This window comes from Mus musculus, chromosome 12, assembly GCF_000001635.26.
Source record: "Mus musculus strain C57BL/6J chromosome 12, GRCm38.p6 C57BL/6J".
In the NCBI taxonomy this organism is placed as follows: Eukaryota; Metazoa; Chordata; class Mammalia; order Rodentia; family Muridae; genus Mus; species Mus musculus.
Window position 1 is genome coordinate 32,399,464 of NC_000078.6, and position 14,660 is coordinate 32,414,123.

Below are 14,660 nucleotides of genomic sequence, written 5' to 3' on the forward strand. Positions count from 1 at the left end.
TACCTCTAATCCCAGTCACTGCTTGCCACTGTCGACTTGGGCTGCTGTATGCCTTAGAGCATGAGCTTCAGAATTTTAAGGAACCTCCATGCTGATTTCTATAGGTGTTATATAAGTTGCCTGGTCAGCAGTAAACAAAGGCTTCTCTTCCCATGATCCGACACACACACAAACACTTATTATTATTATTATTATTATTATTATTATTATTATTATTATTATTATTAAATATTCCCTTTACATCCCTCTCACTGACCCCTCCCAGTCATCCCCTCCCACACTCCTTCCACCTTACTCCCTTCCCTTCTCCTCTGAGTGGGTGGAGGCCATCCTGGGTATCCCCTCACCCTTGCATACCAAGTTTCTGTGGTGCTAAGTACATCCTCTTCCACTCAGCCCAGACAAAGGGCCCCACTAGAAGAACATATCCCATGTATAGGCAACAGCTTTTGGGATGGCCCCTACTCCAGTTGTTCAGGACCCACATGAAGACCAAACTGCACTTCTGCTACATATATGCAGGGAGGCCTAGGTCCAGCTTGTGTATATTCTTTGGATGGTGGCTCAGTCTCTGAGAGCCCCAAAGGGTCCAGGCTAGTTGACTCTATTGGTCTTCCTGTAGGTTCCTATCCCCTTAGGAGCTGTAATCCTTCCTCCTCTTTGTCCATAAGAGTTCCCAAGCTCCATCCACTGTTTGGCTGTGGGTGTCTGCATCTGTCAGACCATCTAGAGACTGTCACATCCGGGGATCTATCCCATAATCAGCCTCCAAACACTGACACCATTGCATACACAAGCAAGATTTTGCTGAAAGGACCCTGATATAGCTGTCTCTTGTGAGACTATGCCAGGGCCTAGCAAACACATAAGATGCTCACAGTCAGCTATTGGATGGATCACAGGACCCCCAATGGAGGAGCTAGAGAAAGTACCCAAGGAGCTAAAGGGATCTGCAACCCTATAGGTGGAACAACATTATGAACTAACCAGTACCCCGGAGCTCTTGACTCTAGCTGCATATGTATCAAAAGATTGCCTAGTTGGCCATCAGTGGAAAGAGAGGCCCATTGGTCGTGCAAACTTTATATGTCTCAGTACAGGGCAACGCCAGGGCTAAGAAGTGGGAGTGGGTGGGTAGGGGAGTCGGGGGGAGAGTATGGGGGACTTTTGGGATAGCATTGAAAATGTAAATGAGGAAAATACCTAATTGAAAAATTTTAAAAAGTAGATGTGCTGTAAATGTATGGGTTAATTTCTAGGTCCTCTATTATGGGAGTTGGAACTGTCTTTTTGCCAGGACCATGCTCTGTTGCTAGAGTCTGCTGTATAATTTGTATCATATGGCAGTATCAGGGTGCCTCCAGCATTGCTCTCTCTGCTAAAGGTTGTTTTGTCTGTTGAGAATCTTGTTTCCTTATGATTTTCATGATTTTTTTCTAGTTCTACAAAGAATTAAAGAATGCTTTTGTTTTTCAATTTATCTGTTTTTAATTTAATGGTTTATACATTTAAATATGCTTTCTAGTATTTTTAGACTTATAGAAAATATAAAGACAGTATGAGGGTTCCCGTATATTCAATGTCCAGCATTTCCTATTATCAGCATAGTACACTGGCCACAGCCAGTGAAGATGTCCAATGCCTTGTGACCTCAGGGATATTTGATTACACCAAAGTCAAACTGATATTCTGGGATCACTTTTTGTTTCTATATCTTTGATGCATTTTAACTTAATTTTTGTTCATGATCTGAAACTAGAACTTTGTCTTTTTGCACAGCCCTAATGCTATGTGATGAACAGGACACTATTGGGGAAGATCCTTACATGGGGAACTTACTTTTGTGTCTTCCATATTTTCCATACCATTACAATTAGCACGATCAGATAGAACCTTTGATTGAACAGGCCCAACATGATAGAGAGTATTAGTGAACAGAAGTGCAGTAGAGGCTGAGAGTGAGAGAAACTGGCCCCTGGAGAGCAGTATCTGGACACACTGCTAGCAATAACTGTGTCATCTGCTCTTTTCTGAGCTGCCTCGCAGTGTCTGAGGGGGACTGACTAATGTGATCCCTCTGTTTCTATGAGGTCTGTAGTAACCATTTTGAATTTTGGTTTCCTTAAACACAGAAATATTAAAAAAATGTGGTTTCATTTTAATCCCAGGTATAGAGATGTGAGGTTGACTCATTCAGACTGTCCACAGCAGCTGACTATGATTTGCCTTGTGCTCTAGCAAAGGCATGGTTTTGCCAGCTACACATAGTTTCTGTGATTGTTTGACGTTTGGCACTCTGGAAACTTTTCAGAGGGCATATAAATGCTAGGTCCCAGATAGGCGAGGTAGGTGGGGGTTGTTGGTCAAGGAGTTTGGTTAGGAATCAAGCTCAAAGAAGAAACAAAAGGAAAAAAATTAGATTCAAGGATCTCTCTCTCTCTCTCTCTCTCTCTCTCCTTCTTCTTCTTCTTCTTCTTCTTCTTCTTCTTCTTCTTCTTCTTCTTCTTCTTCTTCTTCTTCTTCTTCTTCTTCTTCTTCTTCTTCTTCTTCTTCTTCTTCTTCTTCTCTCCTATCTAGTGATGGGGTGGTGGTGGTAAAAAGAAGAACCCATAAAGTAGCAAACACCAGTACAGAGGTCAGATCCAGGAGTTGAGAATCCTGTATTTTTTCATATCCTCCAATTACTTAAGGCAACTCCGATGGGTCTCTGCTTCTTGTGACCAGAGTAAAGCCAACTATGAAAAACTGGCCATTCTTCATGTGATTAAGAGAGTGAAAACAATGAAGAAAAATGTATTAAATGTGTGTTAGTCCCAACTGTAGACAGTTTGGGTAAAATTAGAGCTAGGACTCCCAATCACAGCATTATAGTCCTGATAACTATGAATAAATTGTTAAGATCATGTGATAACATAAATATGTTTACTCAGTTATTTAGTTTCAATTATAGTATTAAGATTATTTTAACTCATAGAATAGACTTTGAAACACACACAAATCTGAATTTAAGTAAAGAGAAAGGACTATTAGAAAGTAATTTCTGAACACAGGCTGTGTTTCTCAAACTTTATAGCAAATTTGGCAGAAGGATCTCAAGGTGCAATTTTCCATATTTGAATGCTCTAATTGAACCTGGATATTCTCCCAGAAGGTTCACCACCGCATGGCACCATTGAGTGGTAACAGGACTTTAAAGAAGCAGCACCCAGTGAAATCATTGAGAGTGTCCTTGAAAGGTGTTTTGGGACCCCAACCCCAACCCTTCCTCCTCTCCCTTTACTTCTGGGCTGCCATGAAGATTCCTCTGCTATGTGCTCCCACCATGATGTGCTGCCTCTTTCTGGGCCCCCAAAAACAATGGGGCAGGCTAGGTCATGGTTAGAGCCATGTGGTGAAGATCTACAAAGCCTGGGGTTACAGACCATGTCCATGAGTAAACTTTGTAAGCTTGGCAGATTACAAAGCCTCTTTAATCTCCAGCCCCTTCTTCTGTAAGTGGGAAAGGCTTTTACCAAGTAATTTAAACTCCCAATAGCATAGCTCTTCGCTTTGCTACCTGATATTCCCCAGCACCACCAGTGTGGGGGACCTGGAGGCCTGTGCTTGGGTCTCAATTCGCAGGCTAATTGTTCACTTTGCAGCAAAGGCTTCATGTTTTATGTTGCCCTGAGTCACCCCATCTGTTCAGCTGTCTCTGTCTCCTTGTATGGTTTACCACCTCCTCATTTAATACCCTTAATTGATTTTGGTGATAAACTATGAATACCACCTGAGGATCAGCTATTAGCAGTAAGTGAAGCTCCCCTGGGTAGCTAGGGCTTGCTAAAGAAATAAGAGGAAGTGTTCTGCCATAGCTCTCTATCTGCTGCATTCCTCCAGTGCATATTTTACTATTGTTTTTATTTTACTTTGAAATCACTCATCTCACAACTAGTTCAGAAGCACTTGCAATAACACTGGGAAAACATTTATTTGTCTTTCTTTTTTCTTTTAATTTTTAATTTTTTGTTTAGCATCCTACAGGGAAGTTTTCTTTTTTCTATTTTCTGGATATTGTTTTCTAAACAGACAATTTTTAGATAGATGCTATCTCTGGGATGTTGTTGCTCTTTCTCAGTGTTATAATTGTTGTGCCAATATTACATGTTAATTCTAGAGACAGAGGAAACAAGTTTTACTGAACTGAAACATCTAGAAACAACTCAACTATGACTAGTGGGGCACCTGCTGGAGGCAGCAAGCATGGGACATGTGGAGAAGCAAAAATTAGGCACAAGTAAGTCAACTGAGCCTGGTATAATTGTTTAAAAACAAACAAGCAAACAAACAACAAAACACTTTCATTTCTCTTGTGTGTGATAATTAAAAAAAATCAATCCATACTATAGCTGGTTACACTCCAGTAACACAGTTTCCCCTTCCCCATTGAGAGCTGCAAGCCATGGTGTTCCGTTTCCTGATAGTTCACCTGCTTCCAAACTGCTAATATCTTCCCAGCCATCCACCCCCTGTGGCTAGCTGTCACAAATCCCTATAACTCAGTAAAATCAAAACTCCAGAGGCTTGTAATTTATCAGTCAGATTTATAACAGTAAATTCCAAACTCAGAAAATCCCCACTCAAAGAACTCAAAACTCAACTGATATTGATACAAGCTGCCCACCTAGATTGGACATTATTCTATTGCTGCTCTATGATATTTATAGCTACTTGTGGCTATTTCAAGCCACATGGATCCAGTTTGTCCTCTTCCTCTATCTTTCTCTGTCCTTCTTCATGTCTGTCCCCTGCCATCTCTCTCTGAAACTCTTAGCCCCATCTTCCTTTTTCTTTGGCCAATCACAGACTCTAGCCTTATATTTCACCTGCCCTCACTGATGTATCGACAGCAATCCACACATTTCTAGTAGTACAATAAAACATGCTCTGTTTTGTAAAACCATGATGTGTGTGATACAATACAGTATGTCCTGTCTTAGTTACTTCTTTACCAATGCAAGTTCTAGAAGAAAGAGTTTATTGAGGTCTACATTCCAGAGAGTAAGTCCATGACCATAATGGCAGGGAGCTTGGTAGGAGGTAGGCAAGCATGGTGCTGGAACACCTGATCTACAAACACAAGGTAGGGAGGATATCTATCTATCTATCTATCTATCTATCTATCTATCTATCTATCTATCTATCTATGACTGGGAATGGCATGGGTTCTTGAAGCCTCAAAGCCTGTCCCTAGTGACATACCTTCACCAGTAAAGCTGTACCTTTTAATCCTTCCAAAGAATTCTACCTACTGTGAGCCAAGCATTCAGATATATGAGCCTCTGGGGACCAGTCCCATTCAAATGACCACATTCCAGTACTTGGCCCCCATAGGCGTGTCATCATATCATAATGCAGAATGCACTTAGTCCAACTTCAAAAGTCTCTGTACACTTTCACAGACTCAACACTGTTTCAAAGTCCAAAGTCTCTTTTGAGACTCAAAGCAATTTCTTAATTGTAACCCTCTGCAAAATCTAAATGCAAATTACATACTTTCACCATACTACAGCACAGAATGTATATTATTCTAAAAGGGAGAAATAGGGGCACAATGAGGAAATAGCAGGGCAAAGCAAGGCCAAAAACCAGCAGGCAAAAAAGCCTATAGCTCTATATCCAATGACCAAGAATTTAGATGGTTTTTCCTTTCCAGCTTTGATCTCTCCCTCCTCTCTCTCTCTCTCTCTCTCTCTCTCTCTCTCTCTCTCTCTCTCTCTGGCTCCACTTCTTATGTGCATCTCTCTCTGAGAGACATCCCATGGCTCTGGTATCTATCATTCCATGGGATCTCTAACAATATAGGATTTATCTTCACAGCTTCTGTAGCCTGTTTGGGGTGGATCTTGGCCCACTCCTTGACTAACATTTGGATAAGCTTACCTTGGTAGTTGCTTTTTAGGTGAAGGAAATCCTTTTGGGTCTTTTTCTTTTTCTTTTTTTAAAATTTTTTTTATTAGGTATTTCCTCATTTTCATTTCCAATGCTATCCCAAAAGTCCCCCATGCCCTCCCCCCTCTCCCCTACCCACCCACTCCCACTTTTTGGCCCTGGCATTCCCCTGTACTGGGGCATATAAAGTTTGCAAGTCCAATGGGCCTCTCTTTCCAGTGATGGCCGACTAGGCCATCTTTTGATACATATGCAGCTAGAGTCAAGAGCTCCGGGGTACTGGTTAGTTCATATTGTTGTTCCACCTATAGGGTTGCAGATCCCTTTAGCTCCTTGGGTACTGTCTCTAGCTCCTCCATTGGGGGCCCTGTGATCCATCCAATAGCTGACTGTGAGCATCCACTTCTGTGTTTGCTAGAGACAGCTATATCTGGGTCCTTCACAAAGCAACTCACACAATATGTACTCACTGATAAGTAGATATTAGCCCAGAAACTTAGGATACCCAAGATATAAGATACAATTTGCTAAACGCATGAAACTCAAGAAGAACGAAGACCAAAGTGTGGACACTTTGCCCATTCTTAGAATTGGGAACAAAACACCCATGGAAGGAGTTACAGAAACAAAGTTTGGAGCTGTGACGAAAGGATGGACCATCTAGAGACTGCCATATCCAGGGATACATCCCATAATCAGCTTCCAAACGCTGACACCATTGCATACACTAGCAAGATTTTGCTGAAAGGGTCTTTTTCTTTTACAAGTTGTAGAGTTGACTGGATTCTGAATCGGTCTGACCCTGAGGGCCCCACTCACTTTATTCTGCTTATTCTTATATTTTTCAGCACATCCTTGTCTCTAGCATGAAATTTCCTGGTGTTCTTTTTCTCCTCAAACGCTGTAGTATTTCTTTTTGATCAGTTTGTTTCTCTTTACTGTGGATTTGCATAAAAGTGATCACTAATAGCCAAGTGGCACCTGACTATCTTGAAATCTCCTCTGTCAATGAAGTTAGTCCCAAACCTTTTAATTTGCCTCAGGTAGTCCTTAGGACAAGGGCAAAAGGGATCCATATTCTTTGTCCAAATATCACAAAAATGATTTCTAACCCAGTTGCTAATATTGTTTCTCTTTGAAAATTGTTAGACTGGGCCTTTTTTTGGTCCACATTTCTTTCAGCACTACTATCATCCAAGACCCTACTAGGAGGCCCCTGATTGCAGTATTCAATTACTTTCCTAATCCAAAGTCTTAATGTCTTCCAAATTGCTCCAAAAAACAGCATGGTCAGGCCTATCACAACAATATCTCACTCACTGCTTTCAACTTCTGTCTTAGTTATTTTTCTATTGCTGTGGCAAAGCACCAGGACCAAAACAAGTTATTGAAGAGTTTGTTGAGGCTTACAGTTTCAGTGAGTCCATGACCATCTTGGTGGCAGCATAGAAGCAGGCAGGTAGACATTGTCCAGGATCAATAGATGAGATCTGTTCCACAGGAGTGAGGCAGAGACAGAGAGAGACACAGAGAGAGAGAGAGAGAGACAGAGATGTAGAGCCAGACACCGAGAAACAGACAGACAGACAGATAGACAGAGACAAAGAGACAGACAGACAGAGAGACAGAGAGAGACATAGAGAACTGCTGACTGGGAATAGTGTCATCTTTTGAAACCTCAAAACCTAACCCCCTAACACATTTCCAGTAAGGCTACATCTTCTAGTTCTTTCTAAACAGATTCTTCAATTGGAAACTGAACATTCAAATGTACAAGCCTATGAGCCCCTAAGGGCCATTCTCATTCAAACCAACACATTTTCTTTTGGATGCATATTTTAGTTTTCATTTGTATTTCAGTTTGGAGGATGCAATAGAGCATAGTGTACACATCCGGTGTTCTAGTTTGCTTTCTGAAGCAGACACCATGGAGGAATGCTCCTTAGTGGTTTGTTCCCAGACTCATATCCAGTTACCCTTCTTTCTTATATAGCTCAGACCCACCTGCCTAGGGATGTTCCTGCCCACAATGGGCTGGGCCTTCCTCAGTTAACAATCAAAGAAATGCTCCCAGAACATGACTACAGACTCATCTGATGAAGGAAATTCATCAAGTGAGGATTCCTCTTCCCACATGTATCAAGTTCACAGCCAACATTTGTCATTAGACATATTTTTATTATATTTTTATTTTTAATGATAGAAACATTTCACAATTATGAAAACAGATTGGGCAAGTAATGGTGGTACATACCTTTAATCCCAGCATTCTGGGAAGCAGAGACCCGGTGAATCTCTGAGAGTTCAAGGCCAGCCTTCTTTACATAGTGAGTTCTGTTACAGCCAGAGCTATGTAGAAACCCTCCTTCCAAAAATAAAAGAAAGCAATAAAGTAAGAAAGTAAGTAAGCAAGCAAGCAGATTGGCAGACTGTAGTTTGGGGTCCATTACAGTACTCAGGAGAGGGAAAAGTAAAATGAAGGAGGTTGGAGGCAGAAGCAGGGCATCACAACAATGAGGACACCTTGATACTTGTTGGTTGTTGATTTGATTAATATACTGTGATGTTAAAGCTGTTTTGTGGTCAGTGTTATGAGCTAATGTGTATTTTAGAGTCAGGAAAACACCACCCAACTCAGATATAGAATAGTTTGAGCACTGCCTCCAAGTAAGTGATGCCTTTCCCTTGTAGTCAAGCTCTCTTCCATCAAGGCCCTGATTGATATCCACTGTCACCTTTGAGTTTTGAATTTTCTTTAATGTCCTAGTTTCCTTCCTGTTGCTGTGATAAGATATTTTGACAAAATCAAGCTACCGGAAAAAGAGTTTACTTTAGCTTACAATGTCAAGTTATAATCTATCACTTCAGGGATAAAAGCTTGAAGCCCTAAGTTGCATCAAATCCACAGTCAAGTGCAGAGAGAAATGCATGCATGCATGCATGCTTAGTGCTCAGTTAGATTTCTCCAATTAGATTTGTCCAGAGCCCCAAACTAGAGAATAGTGCTACCCACTTTTAGGTTGGATCTTCCCACATCAACTAAGGCAATCCAGATAATCCCCAAAGACATGCCTAATCCCTCATTAAGATTTTTATCCCACATGATTTGAGACTGTGTTAAGTTGATCATCATAACAAGCACACATACTATCATAGAAATGGAACTTTGTTGTAGTTTTACATTTTGAGAGCAGATTTTCTTCTTCACACAACAAAATGGCTTTCAGATACATCCACATTATTATATTATTTCTTTCCAGTTGTTTTCTGAATCATTTTTAGATGTTTGTACTTATAGAAGTATTTGTATACAGGTTTTTGTGTGAGTATGAGTTTATATAAAGAAGTTATACCGTATAACTTCTTTAGGGTTAATACTTCAGAGTGACATGAATATATCATCATAAAATTTTTTGCTTTATGCTATGTACATTTGTTATTATAGACAAACCTCAAAATGTTTTCAGGTTTCTCACTCATAGTTGTAGAAATGTATACAGGCTTCACATGTGATAAAATATGAATGTTTTTGATTTATTGGTCATGAATGTGGTACAGAACTGTGTGGCTACTCATATAGAATTCAGTGTGAACCATAACTCCTACATTGTAAGGGGTACCACTTGTAGAGCATAAGTCATCTCTAGCACCTCCTCTACTGGACAGATTGCTATCATTTTTGTGATTAAATATACTATTGAATGGAATCAGTCATGAAGCTCTCATAAAGTACCTGTTTTATGAGCTGTCTAAAGCTAAGCAGTTCCCACTGACTCTTCAGATGCCTTCTGGTCTGTTCTTGGGATTCCAGCAGTATGATTCAGGCTTGTATCCTTGGCTGACTCTCCTATTAACTCACATTTGTATAAATTAGGAATTTTATGCTTACAGTCAAGTTTAGCTGTCTAGACAGCATGGTGTTGAAGCTTATACAGGTCTAAACAAATGCTAAAAACAGAATTGTAATATTGCCCATCAATTATGTCTCTCCAGATTTAATCCTGTAGAAACCAAATGAAGAGCATAAAAATGGAAATAACATTTTGGAGATAATATTTTGGCTAAACATAATAAGGAGGAAGTTAGCTTTGAGGCGACACATGACTTCCCTCTATCTCAGCAGCACCATTTATTGTCTGATAGTTTATATTATGGATGTATGATTAGCTACATCTTCTTGTACCCATTAAAGATGGAACTGAAAGATGTTTACTGTGCAGTAATAGCAGAACAGAACCAGAAAAGCACCACCAGAACAGAACTGCCCTGCCATTTATTTTAATTCAAACTAAAAAATGTGTGGAAGGAGGGACACAGGGATACAGGAACACACACACACACACACACACACACACACAGAGAGAGAGAGAGAGAGAGAGAGAGAGAGAGAGAGAGAGAGAATAAGCATCCCATTTGTGCTTTGTTTTTGTTCAAAATTAGGCTGTATTTTTATGTAGTAATGCCACAGAATAGAATTGAATAAGTGAAATTTACATGTGAAATTTGCAGAAAAAAAGGAACTCCTAGGGATGTGTGGTTTTTGAAAGATGAAGGTTTAGAAAGAGTGGACAAGTAATAACACAGACAAATAAAAAGATTGCTCAACACGGGATCCCCAATGGAAGATATAGAGAAAGGACTGAAGGAGTTGAAGGGGTTTGCAACCCTGTAAGGAGAACAACAATATCAACCAACCAGACCCCCTGAGCTCCCTGGGACTAAACCACCAACTAAAAAGAACAAACGGAGAGATCCATGGCTCCAGCTGCATATATAGCAGAGGGTGGCATTGTCAGGCATCAATGGGAGGAAAAGCCCTTGGTCCTGTGAAGGCTCAGGGTGGGGAGTGGGTGAGTGGGTGAGTGGGTGGGTGGGTGGGTAGGGGAATACCCTCATAGAAGCAGGGAGAGGGAGAATAGGATAGGGTTTTTGTGGGGGCAGGAAAGGGGATAACATTTGAAATGTAAATAAAGAATATATCCAATAAAAAATTGCTCAAGATAAAAACTTGAAAAGGACACACACACACACACACACACACACACACACACACAGAGGGGTGCAGACAGAGAGACAGAGACAGACTGACAGATAGACAGATAGACAGGGAGAGAAATCATAGATCAATATCATTGATAATCACAGGTTCAAATACCCTTAACAAAATACTTTCAAATTGAATTCAAGAGCTCATTAAAAATGCTATATCATAATCAAGTTAGTTTCATCTCAGGGATATGTGATTCAGCACATAAGTATAATCTAGCATATAAACAGAATCAGAGGGAAACCCATAGTCATCAGTACATGTAGAAAACATTGGATAAAATCTAACAACCCATATGGTTACAAACCTTGAATAAATAAGATATACATTACAAGCATTGATCATATCCCAATATAACAAAGGCTGTATATGATAAATCTGTACTCAATATCATATTGAAAACCAGGGAATAAAGCATCTTCTCTAAGTTTAGGAACAAGACAAGAGGGTCTGTTATAACTACTCATATTCAATATAGTGTTAGGAATTTTAGCCTAAATAGACAAGGGAAATAAATAAAAAGCATGCAATTAGATGCCAGCACCGGGGTTCCTTGCCCACTGAGTCTCCAGACACCCACAAGGACCCCCACAGGAACCCCACGGGATCTTAAGACCTCTGGTGAGTGGAACACAACTTCGGTCAGGAGGCAGGTTCGAACACCAGATATCTGGGCACCTTTCCTGCAAGAGGAGAGCTTGCCTGCAGAGAGTACTCTGACCACTGAAACTAAGGAGAGAGCTAGTCTCCCAGGTCTGCTGATAGAGGCTAATATAATCACCCGAGGAACAAGCTCTAACCAGAGACAACTATAACAACTAGCTCCAGAGATTACCAGATGGCAAAAGGCAAATGTAAGAATCCTACTAACAGAAATCAAGACCACTCACCATCATCAGAACACAGTACTCCCACCCCACTTACTCCTGGGCACCCCAACACACCCGAAAAGCTAGACCTAGATTTAAAAACATATCTCATGGTGATGGTAGAGGACATCAAGAAGGACTTTAATAACTCACTTAAAGAAATACAGGAGAACACAGCTAAACAGGTAGAAGACCTTAAAGAGGAAGCACAAAATTCCCTTAAAGAATTGCAGGAAAACACAACCAAACAGGTGATGGAATTGAATAAAACCATCCAAGACCTAAAAAGGGAAGTATACACAATAAAGAAAACCCAAAGTGAGGCAATGCTGGAGATACAGACCCTAGGAAAGAAATCTGGAACCATAGATGCAAGCACCAGCAACAGAATACAAGAGATGGAAGAGAGAATCTCAGGTGCAGAAGATTCCATAGAGAACATCGGCACAAAAATCAAAGAAAATACAAAACACAAAAAGATCCTAACTCAAAACATCCAGGAAATCCAGGACATAAGGAGAAGACCAAACCTACGGATAATAGGAGTAAATGAGAATGAAGATTTTCAACTTAAAGGGCCAGCAAATATCTTCAACAAAATTATAGAAGAAAACTTCCCAAACCTAAAGAAAGATATGCCCATGAACATACAAGAAGCCTACAGAACTCCAAATAGACTGGACCAGAAAAGAAATTCCTTCTGACACATAATAATCAGAACAACAAATGCACTAAATAAAGAGAGAATATTAAAAGCAGTAAGGGAGAAAGGTCAAGTAACATATAAAGGCAGGCCTATCAGAATTACACCAGACTTTTCACCAGAGACTATGAAAGCCAGAAGAGCCTGGACAGATGTTATACAGACACTAAGAGAACAAAAATGCCAGCCCAGGCTACTATACCCGGCCAAACTCTCAATTACCATAGATGGAGAAACGAAAGTATTCCATGACAAAACCAAATTCACACATTATCTTTCCATGAATCCAGCCCTTCAAAGGATAATAACAGAAAAAACACCAATACAAGGACAGAAATCACGCCCTAGAAAAAGCTAGAAATTAATCCCTCAACAAACCAAAAAGAAGACAGCCACAAGAACAGAATACCAACTCTAACAACAAAAATAAAAGGAAGCAAAAATTACTTTTCCTTAATATCTCTTAATATCAATGGACTCAATTACCCAATAAAAAGACATAGACTAACAGACTTGCTACACAAACAGGACCCAACATTCTGCTGCTTACAGGAAACCCATCTCAGGGAATAAGACAGACACTACCTCAGAGTGAAAGGCTGGAAAACAATTTTCCAAGCAAATGGTATGAAGAAACAAGCTGGAGTAGCCATTCTAATATCGAATAAAATAGACTTCCCACCAAAGTTATCAAAAAAGACGAGGGACACTTCATACTCATCAAAGATAAAATCCTCTAAGAGGAACTCTCAATTCTGAATATCTATGCTCCAAATGCAAGGGCAGCCACATTCATTAAAGTCACTTTAGTAAAGCTCAAAGCACACATTGCACCTCACACAATAATAGTGGGAGACTTCAACAAACCACTTTCATCAATGGACAGATCGTGGAAACAGAAACTAAACAGGGACACAGTGGAACTAACAGAAGTTATGAAACAAATGGACTTAACAGATATCTACAGAACATTTTATCCTAAAACAAAAGGATATGCCTTCTTCTCAGCCCCTCACGGGACCTTCTCCAAACTGACCATATAATTGGTCACAAAACAGGCCTCAACAGATACAAAAATATTGAAATTGTCCCATGCATCCTATCAGACCACCATGGACTAAGGCTGATCTTCAATAACAATATAAATAATGGAAAGCCAACATTCATGTGGAAACTGAATAACACTCTTCTCAATGATACCTTGGTCAAGGAAGGAATAAAGAAAGAAATTAAAGACTTTTTAGAGTTTAATGAAAATAAAGCCACAACATACTCTAACCTATGGACACAATGAAAGCATTTCTAAGAGGGAAACTCATAGCTCTGAGTGCCTCCAAAAAGAAACTAGAGAGAGCACACACTAGCAGCTTGACAACATACCTAAAAGCTCTAGAACAAAAGGAAGGAAATTCACCGAAGAGGAGTAGACGGCAGGAAATAATCAAACTCAGGGGCAAAATCAACCAAGTGGAAACAAGAAGAACTATTCAAAGAATCAACCAAACGAGGAGCTGGTTCTTTGAGAAAATCAACAAGATAGATAAACCCTTAGCCAGACTCACTAGAGGGCACAGGGAAAGCATCCTAATTAACAAAATCAGAACTGAAAAGGGAGACATAACAACAGATCCTGAAGAAATCCAAAACACCATCAAATCCTTCTACAAAAGGCTATACTCAACAAAACTGGACAACCTGGATGAAATGGACAAGTTTCTAGACAGATACCAGGTACCAAAGTTAAATCAGGATCAAGTTAACGATCTAAACAATCCTATATCCCCTAAAGAAATAGAAGCAGTCATTAATAGTCTCCCAGCCAAAAAAGGCCAGGACCAGATGGGTTTAGTGCAGAGTTCTATCAGACCTTCAAAGAAGATCTAATTCCACTTCTGCACAAACTATTCCACAAATAAAAGTAGAAGGTACTCTACCCAACTCATTCTATGAAGCCACAATTACTCTGATACCTAAACCACAAAAAGACCCAACAAAGATAGACAACTTCAGACCAATTTCCCTTATGAATATCGATGCAAAAATACTCAATAAAATTCTCGCTATCCGAATCCAAGAACACTTTAAAACAATCATCCATCCTGACCAAGTA